The sequence below is a fragment of the Lactuca serriola genome, chromosome 1, assembly GCF_051521515.1.
Source record: "Lactuca serriola cultivar US96UC23 chromosome 1, Lser_US96UC23_V15, whole genome shotgun sequence".
NCBI classification, from domain to species: Eukaryota; Viridiplantae; Streptophyta; class Magnoliopsida; order Asterales; family Asteraceae; genus Lactuca; species Lactuca serriola.
This window is the reverse complement of record NC_136408.1, coordinates 88183055-88203944: the sequence shown is the minus strand read 5'-3', so window position 1 is coordinate 88203944 and position 20890 is coordinate 88183055.

Here is a 20890-nt window from a genome sequence, read left to right as displayed (position 1 = left end):
CCTAACCTATTAACAAATGAGTGTTAGCCCACACCATATAAACCAATATCCCACAATCTAATTAGCCTTCCTTTTAATCTCTAAATTAATTCATATTTAATTTAAGACTAAGACTAATTAAATAACATAATTTCATATTAATATATTATAATATATTAATAAACATGTGTATAACTCTCATAAAATTATCCATAAATAGTTTGGATGAAATGCAACCCAAATGGACCATGTCGGGTCGGGTCAAGTATATACCAAATAAGTTATGGACTTAGACACCTTATCCAACAGACTCCCACTTGGATAAGTCTAATAACTATATTTGCGTATGTTACTTCAGGAACCAACCAGTAATCGTAGCTCTCGAAAACTCTGTTGAACTATGAAGAAAACTCTGTTGAACTATGAAGCGCCATTTTAGATAAGTGATCATATAATCCTCTGTTCTCATGATATCAGCCGGACAAATACATGGAACAACGTCGTACTTATTGTCCAACAGTTTGTTTCCCGATTTTCGATTTGTTTGACAAAGAACTTAATCGAACACATCAATTTAGTTCTGACCGGCCGATACATAGGTCACAACAAAATCATCGAGGGGCCCAGATATCGCTTCTATTTCTAGAAGGAACAGATAAACTTCGACTCATATGCTTGTTCTACTACTTGTTGAATTGTACACAAAGGCACGTTTTATAACATCAAGTTACTGATGCGTTTACGTGCAATCAATGCACAACCAACTCATAGGTAACAACTCATATCTCTAGGTTTGAAGATTTATATGATATTACCGTCTCACGATCACTCGAGATAAATTCCATGAAGTGATACAAGTGAGCGTGGGTTTAATCCAATACTCATAACTTATGAGCACTCATGAATGTTGTAGCAACCATTGCTATGACTAAACCCATTTAGCTATCTACAAACTCGATTCATGACAATCTTGATTCATACCTACTTCCAACATATGAACGACTGTGGAGTGTTTAAATAACTTAGTCATTCGGAAAGAATAACCTAGCTATTTTGGAAGTCAAAACATGCAAAGTGAAACACAATAATAATCGAATCCAATATGGTCTCAGAACCCTTTTGAATATAAATAGAACCACCTGTTATTTATCACCATATTGATTACACATTATTCATTGTATAATGTTTCAAACAATCAACTTAAGACTTGAATAAAAACAACAGTCGTCCCATGCTCCTAGCATGTACACTTTGTTTTCTAAACAATAGTTATGCCATACTCCAAGTATGCACACTATGTTTGTCTATGATCCTTACATTGTGATGTAGATCAATTGAACATGATTCCAATGATACTCATTTCACAATCCCAAATCCTTATTGTAAATGTGAGAATCCCCGATTCCTATCATTTACCAAAAAAACTGTTAGATTTTAAACTTTTATGCAATGTTCCTCTTGTAATGATTATGCACAAAGTCACCAAAACCTAGTCACCAGTCATTACAGGGTATTCCAAAGAAGGTCAACTTCTATGGAACGGAAGTCTCATATTCAAAGTACATTGATTTGAACATCCTTCTTGCATTAAGGTTTTCTAATCTTACATAGATTGAATAACTTCCACCTATGGAGACATTTCCATAGTCCCATTTTGACTATCACTTCCGAACAAGAGTTACTTCCTTTCAGAATATGTCAATATGGTCCTTTCCGACAACTTACATCATACTTCCAACTTTCCCTGAGCAACCAATCTTTGGCGAACCTCAGATTGTCCTCGACAATTGCTTAATCACTTTAGTCATATCCAGTTCTAGACTTTTCCCTTCTCAATGCCTTAAGCATTTGGAAAATTCAAAAAAGATGAATATTATAGCACATGCAATCGATCCTATATCCGAAGCATATGGGACACGATTCATGATGTTTGACATAAAGACATGATACTAGACTAGTCTTTTGCTACAATATTTTTATTTGCCATGTTTTCAAAATTTAACTATGAAGAGGGATGCCGTAATCATAATCGAATTTTGAAAACGCAATATATATAGAATTTCTTCAAGTTGAACCATTCCAACATAAAATTCATATATATATATATATATATATATATATATATATATATATATATATTCTTGACTAAAGATGATTAAAATCTCAATCTAAGCTTTAGAATTGAAATGAAGTATAATTTCCTCTCCCTTAATTATAGCAAAACAACTTTTCAACCCCTGCAACTTCACGAATTGAAACTTTGTTTTCTATAATTAACATTGCTAACTTGCAACACTAAACGTAATAATCATGCTCCCACTAACATGATGATTATCAGCATAACACTTATGCTCCCACTAGCTCTGACATATTTCCAGAAATTTGCTGGACTTCTGAAATTTAGATTCATACACCCTTTCTTAGATAGCTCACATGTGTGTCTAAACAATTTGCAGGACTATGAAAAGGGATGTCGTAATCATAGTCTCAATTGCTTAGGCATTTGCCATTTCTCACAAGTCCATGTTAGTGTGCCGGTGAACCACACACGCTCCACTAACGACTTTTGAAAATGCAAATAACACAACTGATATCTACTTTGTGAAAGCGTTTCCTCACCATCATTTTCATGAATAAGAGAGAAACCTTATGATACTTAGATGTTATAGTGTATGAGTTCCTATCCATGTGAATTTGTCAAAACCATAATCACAAGATAAGGTTAGTGACAAATTCAGCCTTACATGAATTAAACTTGTTCAATCTTAGTTTCTTGTCACCTTGGTAGCACAAGGCCCACCAATGCTTCCAAGTTGAACTCTGATAACTCACATGCAAATTCAACTTATTTGAAGTAGGTACAGAAATAAGAATTATGTCAACACGATAGGTTGCAAACCTTAAGTCGTGTGCTAGTGATAAATTACAGGTTTTACTCTTGATTAAATCTTGAAACTCTTTCAGGATCTTTAAGGCTCCCACTGTCCCCTTGACATATAAGTTTCCCAGTCAAGAACCATTCATTGACAAAACAAATATTCAAGGGATAGTGCGGATTCTTATCAAGACTAACACTTCACACAATTGGTCTTAGTTGGTCTTTGTCTCATCCAAGACATCACAACTTACCAATCTCAAATGTACAAGGGTAGAAACATTTTACACTACATTTGATAAGTGTTTTAAACCTTAATTTATGTCACTCAATGTTACAATCTTGGAGTATGACTCTAAGAATTGTTTTGGAACGAAGTATGACTCATCTTCTCGATCTTAACCAATCCAACAATTCATGACCTCTCTTCTTAGCCATAACAATGCACTAAGACGTCCTTAGAGTATGAATTTGTGATATGGTTTCATAATCATTAAGATGATCATGAAATACGATACTAAAGTACTCTCCCATCCTTTCAGATTTGAGAAACTTTTATCTTTTTGCCTAATTTGATTCTTCTCATTTGTTTTGTCATACATTGTAACCTTTCCAATGTTACAGAATTATACTTAACCTTATAAGTATAATCATATTTACTAATCTTTAGTAAATCATGACAAATCAATCTTTGTGGTGGACCTTGACCAGCGCACACCCAGTGTACCTAATTCCTTAGTCCTTCAATTGACTCACATATACATGTGATCAAAGAATTAGTCTTAATTTTCAAAGATGAAAATTCTCATTCATCATACAATACAACTTGTATGATTCCAAGTTTTTGTCCAATTGAAACTTGGGTGATGAAAAACTTTCTTCATTTGGTAAATTCAGACACTACCACAAATGAAAGAATCAAATCCACTTTGCAATATTGCTATTACTGGAAACATATAAGCAACAATTTTCCACAGATGCCATTGTAAGGATATTTTTAAAATAAATAAAATTAAAACCCTTTTTTTTTCTTTTTTTTTAAAACTTTGCGGAAAAACTTATCCTTACAATCCACATGAAAACCTTGTTGTTATCTATTCATAAGCAATATATTATAACTCTTAAGCAACAACTCAAAATTCTGATTGCCGAACCATGTGATCGAAACCCACCTTTGCAATCAGAATCAACATATACTTACTTTAAGCTTCCTATCTTTTCTTTGATTCTTAAAAACATCAGCATGTGACCCATTCACATTATGTAATAAGAATCTCCAAATAGGAACTTAATAGAGTTAGACAGTGGACTTTACCCGAAGTAGAGTCAAACCTCTTGACTTGATCAACCTTATGACCTTTCAGGTGAATAGGGCAGCTTCGCAACCAATGCCCCTTCCTTTGGCAACAAAACACATGGACCCTTTGGTAATGGCACATGAGACTATCTCAGACTCAGCCTTTCTCTTTACCATTTGGTCAACCGAGTTGACTATGGCCGATCCCTTTCCATTAGGAAGAGAAATCCTTTTCTAGATATCCAATGCTACCATTGTCAATGTCCATGTAGACTTGGGAAGTTGTTCTTTTAATCAAATTTGCTTTACTGGTGTTCCAAATCATTGCTGGTTCCACAACACCAAGCAAATAGATAACATCATTAAGGGTCATGTCATAGTCTGCCTCATAGTAGTCCCAAAGAGACTCACTATGTTACTAAGAAAGTGATTGAACATCCAACTTTCACGAGACTTTGACACCCAACTCTCCCGGCTTGTCAATATGTGACTTTATCTCCAAGATGTGAGCACACATAGACTATGCTTGCCAATAGGGATTGAGTGACTTTAAACTTTTCAAGAACTTGTGGGTGAGGGAGAATAATTGGAGGAGGTGGAGGAAGTGAAGCATGATGTTGAGGGACACCATCTTCAAGAGATTTGGGAAGATCATAGTTGTCTGAACCAGACATCTATAATGGGAGAAAATCAAGTTAGTTGATTCAAAGTCCTTAATATAACACCCAATATGAAATATTAAGGCTAGGACCCAACACAATATTTTATAATTTGGAAGAGGGATGCCGTAATCCAAGCTATAAAATATTTGAAGGTAGGCGAATGACGATTCACCAATTTCCACCATGAAAAACGAAATAATTTATTAGGTTTTTAATTGGATTTGAAATTCTTAGATCTTTTGAGATTCATTGAAATTTTCGATGGCATGTTTCAATCTCGAGTGTGCCCTCTCAAATTTTGTGACTGGGATGCCGAGGATCACAAAACAAGGTGTGAATAACCATACCAATTCACTTGGTACCCTTAATATTATCACCTAATCAATGTGCCGGTTAACCACACACGCTCCATTGATCTATGACAAACATTAAGTCACCCTTCGTGATCCTTACTAGTCCAAGTTAGTGTGTCGGTTAACCACACACGCTCCACCAACGACTTGGTAAGGTACAAAGTGTGAATTCCATGGGCTAGCACCAAATTCACATTTTTCCTAAAGTAACTAAGATTGGGAATTAAATAAAAACATTTAGTTACTTTATAATAATCATTATACTTTTAATGAGAATTTAAAGTCATTGTCCTACCCGTTCGGCTAACGACCCTCCACCAGTCAAACAAGCGGTGGGTGAGAGTGGACACCCATTAAGTCGCCATTTTATAGGCAACAACCTTATACCCACCTTATAGACCGGCTTCGTGAATGAGGCCTACTAACGGTAAAACGACTTGTTCTTATACATATATATAATAATTAACCATTAATGTTATAAATAGTATAAGGGTTGAATTTTAACTATTAAAACTCTAAGGGTTGGAATTAAAGTTTATTAAAGTGTGTGAAACTTTACAAATTCCAAAACTTGAGGGCAAGTTTTGTAACTATCCAAAAACTTTTCATTTCATAACCTATGAATTAAAGGTTCATAAAAATGAAGACTCTTCATTTTCATGTAACTTATGTGTTTAAATGTGTGTTAAAGAAAAGTGACCTTTGGATATCCATAACTTGAGGACAAATTATGGACTCCATTAAAACACATAAATGATCAAGAATTAATTCCAAACAATTCAGCAAATAATTCCTATCATCTTCTAAATTCATAAAAACATGAACATGATCACCAAAATTTCAAGAATTATATGAACACATAAAAATCATGGAATTTGATATATGCTATTGTAAATGGATTAGAACAACCATTACACCAACTAAAACAAGTTTTAAAACACCAAAAAAAAAAGTTTAGGGTAATATTTCTAGTCCATTTCCAGCAGCAAAAGTCGAAATTCTGCATTCTGATCATTCTACTCGCCGAGTGCACGAACCTACTCGCCGAGTAGGATGCATTTTGCCTTGAACTCGGCGAGTCCCCCCATGGACTCGGCGAGTCCATCAGCCAGACAATAACAATTTCAACTTTTTTCACTATTTTGCATCAAGCATCAAACAAGCAAGCCTAGGCTCTGATACCACTGTTGGGTTTTGAGCAATCTAACACTTCCTAAGTGTGCATGCAACCCTAATAAACCTTGGATCTATGTTTGTCTAAATACATGCAAAATAATAATTTTTCCAAGGTTCATAACCTATCTAACATGGCATGGGGTACTTTTAAACATAAAAGAATTAGATGAGATTACATACCTTTTGATGATGAGTTTGATTCCTAAGGAGTTTGAGGGCCAAGCACCAATAGTGTGAATGCCTCAAATGGAATCACAAATCACCACAAACTCTTGGAAAACTTTGAGAGAGTACACACACTTGTAATTTTCGGCCACACACAAGCACACACACTAGTGCCACTAGTGGCTATTTCATGAAACATAAGCATGCTTATATAGTGTACATGATTAGGGTGAAACCCTAATAACCCATGACTTTTCCTTTCCAAGGATCCATGGGTTAAAAAGCTCCATGGATCATCCATGGACTTCCATATAAGCCTAACCTATTAACAAATGAGTGTTAGCCCACACCATATAAACCAATAGCCCACAATCTAATTAGCCTTCCTTTTAATCTCTAAATTAATTCATATTTAATTTAAGACTAAGACTAATTAAATAAAATAATTTCATATTAATATATTATAATATATTAATAAACATGTGTATAACTCTCATAAAATTATCCATAAATAGTTTGGATGAAATCCAACCCAAATGGACCATGCCGGGTCGGGTCAAGTATATACCAAATAAGTTATGGACTTAGACACCTTATCCAACAAATCATTACAAGAGGATCAATGCATATAAGTCTAAAATCTAACAGATTTTGGTAAGTGGCAGGAATTTGGAATTCTTGCATTTGCAGTAAAGATTTGGGACTGTGAAATGAGAATCATTGGAGTTATGTTCAATTGATCTATTTCACAAAGTAAAGATCATAGACAAACATAGTATGCATACTTGGCGTATGACATGACTAGTGTTTAGAAAACATAGTGTACATGCTTAGAGCATGGGACAACTATTGTTTTAATTCAAGAATAAAGTTGATAGTTGAAACAATATGCAGTGGATAATGTGTAATCATATGGTGATAAATAAAAGGTGTTTTATTTATATTCATAAGTTCTGAGACCATATTGGATTCAATTATTCTTGTGTTTCGTTTTGCATGTTTTGACTTCCAGAATAACTAGGTTGTGACAACCCGAAATTTCCATTTTGTACGAACATTAACTATTCAATAGAAGCTAGTCCAGTTTCAATGAACTTCAGACTTTTCCGAATAAGTTTGTGTACATTAGGGTTTACATTTAAGGAGATATCAGGAGAGTGGATGCTCATGGGTTTGTGAAACTTGAGCATTTCAACACTTCATCATGTTAGAGTCCAAATCCAAAATAAAATATTTTCTGCCAAAATATTTCAGGACTATAAATAGATTTCTGAACTAAATTATTCATTATTCACATTTCCAACTAGAGAAAGGTCATATTCTCTCTCACGGATCTTCGGGTTTTCATCCCAAATCGTGAGTCTACTTTCCTAGTTGTGTTTTAATGCGTGTTATATGCTTAATAACATAGTTTACATGTCAAATATGTAAGATCCGGGAGTTTACCGCCCAAGAACGTTCTTGGGGAGTAAACTCCAAAACGAAGCCTAAGAGCTATCTAGCCCCATTTCCTTGTTAGATAACTAGTTAAGGACATTATGTATGAACATTTGAGGCTAAAACACAATCAAGATCACCTAGTTTTAGGAGTTTACGGCCCAAGAGTTTTCTTGGACCGTAAACACCTTTTTCAAGGGCTTAAAGTTCCCTAAACACTCCTAAGACTTTAAGACAATAACCCTCTATTACTTGTAGCTTGAATGGGGATTAAATCACATCGAAATCATCCCTAAAAGGGAGTTTACGGCCAAGAAATGCTCTTGGGCCGTAAACTCCAAGTGAAGGCACCAAAGTGTGCCTAAAGTCCCCTTTAGCCTTAAACAAAAGTCTAGAATTTATCCTTTGTGTGCAAGAGGCTTAAAAGAATTAAAACACCCACCCCATAGGAGTTTACGGCCGTAAACTCTAGGGGATATGGTCTTTAGGCCGTAAACTCCTCAAAGGAGCATTCTAAGGCCCTAAACTACCTAAAGGATTAAACCACCAATGCTAGGCTTATTCTAGAATTCATTTAACACTTTAAAACACCCAAAACCACCAAATCAAGAGTTCACGGCCGTAAACGCAAGGGTTTACGACCGTAAACTCCAAAGGTGGGGTTTGTTGGGTGGTAAACTCATATACAAGGTCATTTGGTACATTAAACCCCTTTAGCCTTGTCCCGTAGCAACTTAGATGCAACCATTAGGACCTATAACACTTATACCAAGTGTTTGCATGTTCCTAAGTGTCCCAACTTATTTCATTAAGTTATTATTTGGCTAATTAGTTATATATATGCTTATTATATGATAACTAGGCTCGTGCGTGTGAACAAGTCTCCGTTTGCCACCTAGCACGGTATCCGACACTACAATTCAAGCCACTCACCACAAGTGAGTTCATACCCCTTTAATTAACCTTTGAAATACTTTTAAATGTTTTAAATACTTTATGGAGGGAATACAAGTTCAATGCTTATAGTTATTGAAATCAACCACATGTGATTGCATTAATCACATGTGATTAATAACTAGAAAACCAATGATTTTATCACTGTTCAAACTGTTTATCAAACTGCTTTACTTCAAAATGTTTTACAAACTCTTTTACTTACCAAATACTTTTATTTAAACTTTGTTATACTTCTTATAAATTGCATGCCCATATATGGATAGATATATAAGCAATGTTTAAAGGGCTTAGGAAGGCCATCCGCCCTATTTCCTTTTTCTCGATTTGGATGTGGTCTGGTGGGATTTCGGGTGACCATCCGAAGGTCGTTTCAATATTAGTTATATATCAATTATACATATATAGACATAAAAGTACTTCTATATTCATGCGTACTATACACATCACTAGAAAGTTACCATCGGGGTAACACAGGATCATACTACTACAACTACTAGATCAATGAGTCAGTTCATTCATGAGTCTATACATTACATTACTATGAGAACATATACAACTATACTAGAAAGAGAACATATACAACTATACTAGAAAGAGAACATATACAACTATACTAGAAAGAGAACATATACAACTATACTAGGAGGAGAACATATACAACTATACTAGAAAGAGAACATATACAACTATACTAGGAGGAGAACATATACAACTATACTAGAACGAGAAACATTACATATACAAGAATACGATAACAATTGTGGTCCACTGGATCGGAGCATGCCTTAAATGTCATGGCCCGAGTTGTAGCCAGAATTCTCTTGGAGGGAGAGCGTGAGTTTGCGTATAGATCTATACTGGATTGACTATCCTACACCTTGCTGCTAGCTACAGCCGGACCTGCAGGTCTGCGGGTGCCAAACGTCATTCCGTTATTACGACCATTCGTATGTCGTTGTTACCAGTCGATAGTATGGTGCAATTATCACATTATACCTTAATATAAATCCGGTTTAAGGTAGTTAGTACAACAGTAGTTTCTATAATACAAAACTACAGTACTACAATGATTTACCCATTACATATTTTTAGTGATAACCTCACTTAAACATTAATGTACAAACTATATTTGTTAAATGATAGTTACACTTGGGAAATTACACACTTTTACAACAAACGAGCATACAAAACAGTTAAGCCTTGGTAGAAGGCTACTTTAATAGAAAATATAGGTTTTTCTGAGAGATTCAAACTTTTACAAATACTTACATACATTTTACAAACTTATACTTGAGACACGTTCAAATGTTTTGATAACAAACACCGACACTAAAATACTTATGAACTCACTAGCTTAATGCTGATAAACTCTTTCAAAATAACTTGTATTCTCAGGTCATCAGTAGACAGGTACCGATGCCAGCTTTTGAGAAGATGGAGCGCATTCAAGACTCATCATATTATTTTGATTTACATTATATTTTTGGTGTCAAAAACTGTACAGAACACGCTTGTATTAAAATTATACATTTAATGCAATGGATGATGTTGTTTGCTTATTTACATTTAATGTGTTGTGATACTGTACATGACGTCCTCCGCCCCAGAACGTTTCCGCCGTTCTTGGTTTTGGGGTGTGACATAGGTCGTTCTTCCTGATTGAATAAGTTATTCAAACCATCCACAGTCGGTCATATTTTGGAAGTAGATATGAATCAAGACTGTCATGAGTTGGCTTGTAGAGGTCTAAGATGTTGGACAAAGCGGTGCTACAACACTCATGGGTGCTCATAAGTTCTGAGTATTTGATTCACCCCACACTCATTTGAATCACTTCATGGATTTTATCATGAGTGATCATGAGATGATAATATCTTATATTCTTCAAACCTAGAGATATGAGCTGTTACTATGAGTTGGTTATACATTGATTGCATGAAAACGCATTGGTAACTCGATGTTATAAAACGTGCCTTTGTGTATGATGCAACAAGTAGTAAAACAAGCCAGATGAGTCGAAGTTTATCCATTCCTTTTACCTTCGGGATAAAAGCGATATCTGTGGTCCCCTCGATGATTTGGTGATGACAAAAGTAAGTGCTCGTCCGGGCCTGGACTGATTTGATTTGTTCAATTAGTTAGTCGTTATAAATCGGAAATCGGGAAACAACAAATGGACAGAGAGAATGATTATAATCCATGTCTCAGTCCATATGATATATAGAATGGAGGAATATATGATCCCTTATCTAATGGACAAGTCATTGACAAAGGTCAGAGATCATCGGCAAGGTCAGAGTTCGACAGAAGCTTTTGAGAGCTACGATTGCTAGTCGGTTCTTGAAGTGATACTTGCAATAATAGTTTTAGACTTATCTAAGTGGGAGACTATTGGATTAATGTCTAATTTCATAAAAATAATTGGTAAGACTTGACCCAACCCGACATGGTCCATTTGGGTTGCATGGCATCATGCATTTGGATAGACTAAAATGAGAGGAATAACACTTAAGGTTGGTTAATATATTATAAGTTCTAATATATTAATAAGATTATTTAATTAGTATTGATCAAGAATTAATCTAGAATTAATTAAGTGATCAAAAGAAGACTAATTAAATATATGGGTTGATTATGTGAATCATCCATACTTTTATAGTGGGCTAAGACTCCATGGATTATCAAGTTGGGCTAAAACCCATAGGATGCTCCATGGATGATCCATGGTTTATTTGAACCCATGGATCCAAGGAAATGGAAAGCCATGACAATTAGGGTTTACCCTAATTGTGACACTATATAAAGATCTTATTGTTGACAAAATCGGCACTAGAATATATGTGAAAGGGCCAGCCGATTTTCATGAAGTGTGGATTTCTCTCTAATCTATTCCAAGTGTATTTGGTGTTGTGTGAACCATTTGAGGTGTCACACTTGGGGCACTAGGCACTCAAGCTTCATGAAGAAATTCTACATCAATGAGGTATTTAATTCTAACTTGATATATTCATATGAATCAATGTTATTATGCTAGTTAGGATGAATACCTTGGAAAGTTCATATTTGCATTTATAATAGAGAAAACATAGATCCAAGGTATTTAGGTTTTCATGCACTTAGGAGTGTTAGAATGCTCAAAACCCAAATGAACATTCGATCCCAGCGACCCAGATGACCACCTCCACCACGACATCGTCAAGCTCGCAGTGACAACCACTAACCTCCATGCCTTCGGCCGCACTACCACTTGTTGCGATCATCTTCAAGAAACGAGTCAACAAACCATCATCGTCGGATAAACTCGAGGATACGACCTTTGTCACAGTTGACAAATTCTGACGATGAATAAACAAATTGAGAGCCTCTGACCAACTATTTTCTCGATCAATCGCCATCCTCAAGAAATGAGTCAACAAACCATCATCACCATCGACCCCTATTCCTTGATTCACCTCCAGGGACTAGAACCACAACACCACTGCTGGAAATGGCGACCACCGCTCCGACTTCTTTTCCCGGACGATGAGCCTCCTGCGAAGAACCATAAACTTGTTTAAACACATGATGACTGAGATGCACAAGACGTTGATGCCACACAAGTGGAGAAATGGAGATAAGAGCTTGAGGCATAGGAGTTGTGACTAGATAAATATCATAGGTGCTGTCACATCGCATTAGAATTTGTTTGGTTTGCAAATCCTTCACAGAAAAACCAAAAGGGTCAAATTCAATAGTGCATTTATTTTCACGAGTAAAATGATAAACAAATATGCTATTTTTATGATTTGTGGGGTTATCAAAACATTATTCAAGACTAAGGTGCGGTAGGGATTGGAGTGAGGAAAAGTGGAGTGACCGACATTGCTTATAGGAATTGAAGATCTGTCCATAACTAAAACTGATGAAGAGAAAATACTTTTATTAGAGGTATTAGTAAGTATACCTGCATCTGCATGGAGATGAGATGTAAGCCCGGTATCCATAAACCATCCTCCATTTCCTGGGTCGTTCATGATCGTAGTGTTGAAAGCTTGAGGGATAGTAGTTGGCTATTGTGTGGCGTCATAAGCAGAAGTATTACTCCATGGTTGTTGTTGAGCTTGGGAAGGGGGTGAAGAACACATGTTGCTGTGGGCCGGAGCTGGCAAGTGGGCCGAAAAAAGAGTACTGTTGCAGGCTTGCTGGAAGATGTCCTCCAGGAGGGTGCTGATAGGCCGTCGGTTGTGTTTGGCTGTGGATTGTGGGTTGGGAAGAAGACCCGATAATTGTTGATGTTTTTATGGACTTAGAAGAGGGTACCATCTATACCCCCATCTATGATGAGTCGTCGACTGCTGTTAGCAGCGACCACCGTTGAAGTGACCACCGTTCCTGCCCCATCAGCCACCACGGGTGTGCTGACCACCCCCCACGACTGTTGCCACAAAAGTCCCACGAGTAGATGGTTAATGAGTCGTGCAATCGGCAGTGAGAACGGTTGGAGCGGATGAATGATCCGAGTGAGACTAAATAGGTTGTTTTTGATGATCTTGAGCCATTTTTTGTTCTTCAATCAGCAACATGGACCGGGTTTCCATGAATGAGGGCATCGGGTAGCGATGAAGAATAGTTGTAGCTATATAATGAAACTTCGGAGAGAGGTCATTGGGAGTATAAGCAACGAGATTCTTCTTCGAAACAGGGTTGTCGAGATTTTCAAGTAAATCGGCCAAAGACTTAATGCGAGTATAATATTCAGTAATAGAGGATTCACTGATGGATATGTTGCAAATTTCATTATCGAACTAAATGGATTTTGAGTCGTTATTGTCTCAAAGAAGTTGTTTAAAGACTTTGCCAAACTCCAAAGGCAGTAGTTTTCTTCTTCAAGATCATGTGAATAAGAGACCGAGAGAGAGTGCTATAGATCCATGATTTCATGGTAGAATCAAAGCGAGTCCATTCTTCAGAGGGAAGAGTGGACTTTTCTGTTGGAGGAAGAAGATGGTCAACAAGGCCATATGTAACATCCTGATCCTCATGTATGAAATTTTAAGGATTTTGTATATTTCACAAGACCTACTCGATGAGTTGGAGGCCCCAACTCATCATGTAGAAGCTAAGTATGTTGCATGGATTTTGGAACCTACTCGACGAATTGGAGGACCCCAACTCGACGAGTTGGAGCTGAATAGAAAAACCCTAATTTTTAGGGTTTGCACCCTATTTAAAGGACTTCACCCGCATTATTTGGCCTCCCTTATCACCTCAGTGCCCAGAGAAGGAAACCCTAGTCGTGCTTTAATACTTCCTTGTGTGTATGAGCTTAAAAGGTCATTTTTGTGCTCTTTTGGAAGGGTTTTGAAGTTTGAAAAGGTTGGAGTAAAGGGAGAAGCAGTAGATTCGACATCTACTTGGTTTTGGCATCCATTTGGAGGTAAAAAGTCTTTACATTGACCTCTTATTGCTTAGATCTTCCTTTATGTAAGAATATGGCCATTTCTAGTGCAAAATGGATTCACTCTCGTGTTTGAGCTTGTCATGAGGATATGGTCTCAGATCTCGACTCCTCTAGGCCCCATGGGACATAAAGTTGTCGACTTTATTTAGTCTTTGCCCTCTTCCATGCCCTAAACCTCTTCCTAAGCTTAGTTTTGGGTGTTTTAGCCTCTCGATGCCTTGCATGCACGTAAAGTTGGCAACTTTACGTGATAACTACACCCTAGGGGGCTAGATCCACAGTTTGGAGCCTTGGTTTCGCTTAAAAGCGTCTGAATGAGAAAAAGGCTGAAGGAACTCGACGAGTTACTTAGCCAACTCGATGAGTTGGATAAGGGTTTTCCCGCTTTCTGGATTCTGAGTGAACTCGGTAAGTTGGTGAGATAACTCGATGAGTTGGTTAAGGTTTTCCCGATCTTCTGGACACCACATGGACTCGACGAATTCTTTGGCAATTCGGTGAGTTGACTCGAGTTTTCATGGTTTCAGAGTTCTGAAGGAACTCGACGAGTCAGTAAGCTGCACTCGATGAGTTGGGTCAACATGGACCGTTGACATTGACTTTGACCAAGGGCTGACCAAGTTTGACTTCTGAGGGTATTTTGGCAATTTGGGATTTTGATGGAATTAGTCATATGGTGGTTACTGGCGGTTGAGTTCAGAGCTGTGATTAGGAGTTGGATATTATCACTACAACACTACTTGTGAGGTGAGTTTTCCTTATTATACTCAAGGGTTGAAGTCACCAAGGCCGACCCTTTGGATTGTTATCTTGCTTTATTATTAGTGAGATCTGTTAGATCGGTATCCTGGTAGATAGGATGTGTATACGTGGTTATGATCGGTTAGATCGGTATCCTGGTAGATAGGATGTTGCTATGCTTAGTGATCTATAGATTAGTTTGACTGTCTGTAGACTGTTATGTGATTATCTAATATATGTGCACATGATTGATTGGTGGTTGAGGCTTTTCTGCTTTGTGCGAGAGCCAACAGACTGGGGCATTCCAGTCTGATGGTTGTGGGTCGAGAGTATTCCATCCCGAGAATGATTGGACTCATAGCATGCGGGCATTCCAACCCGATGGTTGTGGGCCGAGGGTATACCATCGCGAGGATGATTTGACCCATAGTATGTTGGCATTCCAATCCGATGGTTGAGGGCTTGGGGCATTCCAACCCGATGGTTGATTGGGCCCATAGTATGTTGTTATTATATGTGTGCTATTTGTTGTGCGAGTATTTTGGGGGAACTCACTAAGCTTCAGGCTTATAGTTTTGGATTTTTTTTCAGGTACTTCTGATGATCGCCGGAAGGCGAAGGCTTGATCGTGCACCTCCTTACATTTTATGATTTTGATTTATGGGATACTCTGATATGAAACTATTTTGTAATAAGTAATGAGTTTTGGATGCTTGAAAAAATTTCAATTTTTTATGAATTTTATTGATGTTACACCATTCCCAATGTAGTGGGTTTCAAAGAGCTTACACCATATATCGTAATTCTTGCAATCTAGATTAAGTACGAGTGACACAACATTCTTGATATTGATTGATTGCAGTGGTGGGGTTGTCTAATGGGTTGGACGAGGAGGATGCAGATCTGGTCATGATGAACGAGAGGAAGGAGAAAGAGAGAAAACGAGAGAGGAAGAGGCGTGAGAAGCAAGCTTAGAAAATGGATAGGGTTTGAAAAGGCACCGATACCATGTAAATTATAATTTTCCCATGAAAACATTCTTTCATTAATCAATGTTATATATACAAAGTACATGAGATGTGCCAATATAACAAGAGGCCACATATATTGGCTAAACTAGAAACATAATACACATTAATAATAATAATAATATTATGCTAACATTAAACTCTTAAACTGTAAAGAGAATTTTTTTTTGACACACCAATCTATCCTATACCTATCATACACTAATCTATTTTTTTTAAACAATTAACTCTTGGAAACTGTGTTCAAACATGATTACTTTCTAATACTTTACAAATCACCACTTACTTTTTTTTCTTTGCAAAACCACCGATTGTTTCTTTGTCCTTTCCATTTTTTAAATATATGTCTTATTTTTATTTGCTTGTTACATATCCTTTTATTTTAATTAGCAAAATACAAAGAATCAGCTAATTTAATAATATTAAATTTTAATTTGCAAAAAATAAAGGATTAACTTATTTAATAATATAAAATTAATTATCTAAATTATATAAAATTATTATTTTATTTTTTATTTAAATATATTTTTTAATTTTCTTGCCGTTTTATTCAAATATGTAGATTTAGGGGGTGTTTGGCTTAGCTTTTCTAAATCCAAAAGTTCTTTTTGGAAAAGTTACAAAAAATTAAGATTTCTTGATTTTTCCAAAAAGTTCATTTTCCGTGTATAAAAACTCCAAAAATAGCTATTAAAATTAGTTTTGCCAAACATTTTTTGCTTTTTTTTTCTTTTCAAAAAAGGACTTTTGGCTGTAAAAAAGTTAAGCCAAACACCCCCTTAATGTTTTTTTCATTCATTTTTAGATGTTTTGTTTGTTTATCTTTTTTCTAACTTTTTGATGTTATTTTTCATTTATATTATTTAATTTTAATATTTTGACGTTTTTTCCGTTTATTCGAAACTCGCTCTTAACAAAATCAAATCATTTGAATTTGAAACTTTTTTTTACAGCTCACGGATTATTTTTATAAAGTTTTTTTTTGTGAAAAAAGTGTAAAAAATTTATGTTCAAACGTTGTAAAAAGTTTAAAGAAAAGTTGAAAAAGTAAGAAAAAATTATAAAATATATGACGGCGGTATCAACGTAACGCCTGATGGTCCGGAGATTCGGTGGTCCAACGGCGGCAACTTAGTGGTTCGGTGGTCCTGCGAAGCGACGATGAAACATAATTTCTAATATTTAGTTTTTATATGTATAATTATTTGATGTACCAAATGCTTCCTATTTCAGTATTATCGTCGACAAAATATTTAATCAAATTTTAATATTTTTATTTATTATTATTTTTTTAATCGATTTTTAATTATATATTACAAAATTATAAATTAAACCCATAAATTTTTTGAGTATTTTTCAGTAAATATAAAAATACATTGCAATGCATGTTGTAATTTACTATATGATGATTTAATGATTTAATGTGGTATATATAGTTTGTAAAATATAATAATTTTATATATTTGTTCTTTTTAACTTATTTAAAAAAAATAAATTTGAAATAAAATATTTAAATAATAAAAAGTAAATACAATTAATTAATTAATTGGTAATAAAAATATAATTATTAAATAATAAAAGTAATAATAATAATATAGTAGTAATAAAGTTTATGAAATAATTAGGTTGTAATTAGGTTAAATTATATGATAATAATGATAAGAAAAAAGTAGCATGAAATTTAGTGTAATATAGTAGAGTGATATATATATATATATATATATATATATATATATATATATATATATATATATATATATATATATATATATATATATATATATATATATATATATATATATATTTTGTAGATTGGTGTGTTCAAAGTATGACCAAATTCCTCAAAAAAAATGAATGCTACTCAGCGAGACCATAATAAGTAACTCTTGGGAAATGTTTAATCGTTAATTCTCATTCTCAACGTGGTCTATAAATACAAAATTAATTGGTGCTTACAAGTATTGAGCAAGTCGATTCATAGATTCACGAGCTAAATTCTGAAATTAATTGGATGTAAAGTATGTTTGAGAGGAATGAATGCTACTCATGAGACAGCCGTGAACTAACTCTTGGGAAACGTTTAATCACTAATTTATGGCCGTTATTTCAATTCGCAAGTTGGTGGTTGTTTTTAATAAAGGAATTTTTTGAGGTTAGAAATGCCCTTTTAATTCTCATTTCAAAACCTCCATGGCAGCCACATAAGCTTTCTCTTTCAACATTTGCAAGGTTACTTGCAATGCCACTATACTATTTGGGTCCACTATCCATATAAATAATTCTTTTTCAATCAATTATTTCTAGTAATAAAACATAACTTTTAATTAAACTAAATATTTATAATCAGAATTGAGAGGCCATAAACTTACATGGCTATATATATTTTATTTATTTATGAAACTATTTTGTTTAAATATATAATATTAAAATGATATGTATACCAATGGACAATCGAATTTACTAGATTAATCGAATTTACTAGATTAACTTTTCAATACATGGTAACAAATATATAATACAAATTATTATGAATTAAGATATATAATAAATTAGTTGGTGATGTGTCAATGGATCCATTTTGAAAGAGATATATTATTGCATTCATGTAGCTAAACTTGCAAAACTAATGTTACACAATTGAAAGATGAATGACATTGCACTGCACGGATATAAATAGTCTTAGCTATGTACATCGAACCTTTTGATACGATCATTTTACTAAATAACTTTAAAATACATTATTTTTAATTTATCAAATTGGTCAATCAATGACAAATATGTCTTACAACATGCTTTGCTTTATTAAGTGTTGTTACATCATCCTTGATATTAAGGGATTGACAACGGTTTGCAACTTTGCATATATACTTTATGTGTCAACTCCAACTACAAAGATACGTTTGCTTTTGACTCTTTCATGCACACCTTGACTTGACATGACATATTTATCCAATTGAACTCAAACTCAGAAAGAGGACCACAAGTTGTGGACTTGACATTAAGAAAATAGAATTAGTTGTTAAAGAGTGAGTCCGACATTCATATTTTTTTTCACAAATAATTAAATATTCGTCGTTGAGTCTTTACATTAGGATACGGATATTCGGATGGATCCATATCTAAAGGCTGCTGGATGGCCCCGACCAATGAGCATAGGGAATTAAGAGAAATTAAATTGTTTCCTATATTTTATGTCTATAAATATTCATATCAATTAAAATTATGATATGTGTCACAATTTCATATTTGCTTAACTATCTTATTAAGAGTATATTAGGAATATATCAAATAAAATTAAATTGAATGGAGGAATGATGACACGTGTCATAGTATTAGTAGGTAAGAATATTTGTAGACATAAAAAATACAAAACAATTTAATTTCTCGGGAATTAATACTCAAGCTTTTGACTGACCTTGACAAGATAGGTGATGAATCACTCTTGATTTTTTTTTTATTGGGGCTAACAACTTCTTCAAGCAGACTTGCATCCCTTTCACCTGTATATTTCTCAAACAAAGAAGACGCGTTATAGTAATCACTTGTATATACAAATTTAAGAAATTTCATGAAGTCTATTAAGTTTACCATATGTTTTTCAGTATAACTAAAACAAAGGATCTTAGCAAATTAGCAAACCTAAATTGATGCGGTTAAAATATATATCTGCAATGATGATGTCGATAAACAAATAACTTTCATAATAAAACGTATGTATTAAACCCCAAAAAGAGATTTCTACTTAATTGGATAGACGACTCAGTTTCAGCTAATTCTGGATACAACCCACTTTAAGTTTGTCTTCGATCTCTTAACTTTCATGGTGTTTCAACTGCTTTCGGGCCCCTTTTGGACAGATAACTTAAGTACAATGGTTACGGTTGAATTATGTTTTTACATTTATTTAATGTTAGTCGCTCTTACAAAATTGTAATTGTCTGAAAAGTTGATAATCCGAACTTATGCAAATAAATAGGCATCAAAATTGACTGGTTCTTATGAGCACAACAAGCAGGCTAAAGTGTTTCTCCATAACAAATTAATATAATCGTTCATCATGGGCCCTATATATCTAACTTATAATGCGCATTCACTGTTCACGAACTAGATAGAAAAAGCAAGAATCTGTTGCAACCAGTTTTTACTGTATATGAGTTATTAATCAAAGATAAAATTAGATGATTGGTCCATTTGGTTTGTAGAACTCATATGGTGAGGAAAACAATCAAAACGTTTATATGTTTGATCCTTATGATTTGATTTTCTTGTATGGTCCTTGATCCGTGTAAAAAGACTTTTCTATATTTTTTATTTATTTATTTAAGACAAACTTCATAAATGGTCCTCTTGACTTTCCATAATCTATGCCTTAGTCTCTAACTTCAAAAACTTCATGTAAGGTCTTTGTGGTTTTCAATTTCTATCGTGGTTGGTCCTCACCCACATAAAAGACTTTTATACCCTTTTTAATTTATTTTATATTTTTTTTACTAATATTACGTTGAAAAGAAAAAAAACACTTACCACACCCCTTCCTATCCTACCCCTTGCCTTACCCTTTCTAGTTGGCACGTCCCATTACCACCACCAACACCACTGTCCACCACCATCACCATCATCAACTTCCACCGTCCGACCACCACATACCCATTAACACCATCATCATAGAACATTGACATCACCATCTGATTTCCAATAAAAACATCGACACAACCAAAAGGGTAATCTCAAACCCCACCTCCACTCATTTTCTTTTCTTCTTCCCTGCATGTGAGAATAG